Genomic DNA, 2198 nt, shown 5'->3' on the forward strand with positions numbered 1-2198 from the left:
ACCTAAGTATGCAGACCCTTTGCTGTGACACTCATATATTTAACTCAGGTGCTGTCCATTTCTTCTGAACATTTTTTCCATTTTAATCTGTGTATTTAAATATACATTACATATATAACATAATAACAATCGCTCATACGAGCCTTTGTTGTAAAAGTCCTTTCTTTAATTTTTTGATGCGTAACTGTAGCCTAAGACTATCCCACGTTTTGAAATTACCTCAACTGTAAATTTTTCAAATGTTTAAAGTTGTTACTAGTTATTTATAAAAAAGGTTATTGTTTGTTTACTTTGTTCCTTTCAATCTCTGTTTACAAACCAAAATTTTATAATTTAGGGAGTTGCAAGAAAGAAATGTTTTTTTTTTTCATTAATTATCATGTTGATTCGGCAAATTTCCTTCTAAAGTAACTTTTTCCCGCCCCCTTCTCCGTCCGCCTTCTCCCCCCCTCTCCCCCTCTCCCCTCCGCCTCTCTCCTCTCTCTCTATAGAATATATTACTTTTACTGGGGTTGGCACTGTTTTGTCTGAATCTGTACCTTGCTTAATATTTGTGTTTTATTTACAATTTATCAGCTCATGGTGATGTATAGTCAATTTATATGTTCAATAAAAAATAGGAAAAATAGCCCTGCTGTTCAAAAAAAAAAAAAAAGTCACCACCACCCGTTTGGTGACGTTCAGCGTCTCATCTCGCTATACTCTTTGCTTGTAACCTGAACCTTGGTTTTCCTGACACAAACGGAACAGCAGAGCCTGCAAACATAATACTGATTGATTTCTGAAGTACAGGTCCGAGTGGAAACATTTAAATAGCGGTTGCTGGCTGTTTGTATGCATGGTTTGTATACAGGGAAAACATATAGATAAATTGTAAACATGTAGAAAAGCCTGTGTTTATTTTATGCGCGACGCATTAAATAAAAGAAGATCCAGGGTCGGTGTTGCATGCAGTGGAGAATTCTGTACGTCATGGCAGAGGAGGGGCAAGGTGTTGGCCAGATTGGGCCGGTTTTAATTTGATTTGCAAACGGGTAAAAATTGGCTTGGTTTTGGGTCATTTTCAACATATAATTGTATAGGCTAACTGGTTAACAAACAGCGCAATGTTGCATATACCTTCATCATCAGCTCATCACAAACGTTACTAACACACACATACTGCAAAGACGAATGTGCTGATGTTGACAGCTGCACTTAAATACAATCAGTCAGACAAACGTTATGACATTCATGAGTGATGGGTTTTTAGTGCTAACGGATCGATTTTTGAATGCATACTGTATAATGATCATAATGCCTAAATAGATGTCAGCCTACATGGAAAGAGTGTTTTTAACTTCTCCAAAAACATTAATTAGCCTACACCTGTTGAGGGAGAGATGACACGAATCTAATATCACTTGCAACTGTGAAATCAAGAGAAAGTTAAATAAATTTTAATCAAAATCTATTTGTATATATGCAATGCTTTCTATTATATTTTAAACGGTCCAGGTCTGCGTTTCCCAAAAGCTTTGTAAGCCTAAGAAGTTCATAAAAACGATTGTACGATTGATCTTAATATCACGGTTTCCCAAAAGCATTGTAACTTAAGTAGCACTTGAAAATCATCGTAGATCTACAAGTGCTCTGGAGTAATCGTAAAGCCCTAAGTGCATCATAAGGGGAAGTCGTGGCCTAATGGTTAGAGAGTTTGACTCCTAACCCTAAGGTTGTGGGTTTGAATCTCGGGCCGCCAATACCACGACTGAGGTGCCCTTGAGCAAGGCATCTAACCCCCAACTGCTCCCCGGGTGCTGCAGCGTTAATGATGGGAACTGCTGCTCCGGGTGTGTGACCTGCTCCGTGCTCCGGGTGTGTGGGTTAAATGCAGAGCATGAATTCTGAGTATGGGTCACCATACTTGGCTGTATGTCATGTCACTTTCACTTTCACTTTCACTTTTAAGAAGACCAATTTATGAGGTCACCTGCAGGACAATCTGTCAATGACTTCCGTTGACTTGCACGAAAAAACCAGCAACGTATTGACATGTAAATAACGTCTCTATATAGATATTATATACCATAATAGTATATTATATATTATCATATCAAGTATATTATTGCACATATAATGCAATATAATATAATCAAATATTATATTATATTATATTATATTATATTATATTATATTATATTATATTATATTATATT

This window comes from Cyprinus carpio, chromosome B13 (genome assembly GCF_018340385.1).
Source record: "Cyprinus carpio isolate SPL01 chromosome B13, ASM1834038v1, whole genome shotgun sequence".
Taxonomy (NCBI): Eukaryota; Metazoa; Chordata; class Actinopteri; order Cypriniformes; family Cyprinidae; genus Cyprinus; species Cyprinus carpio.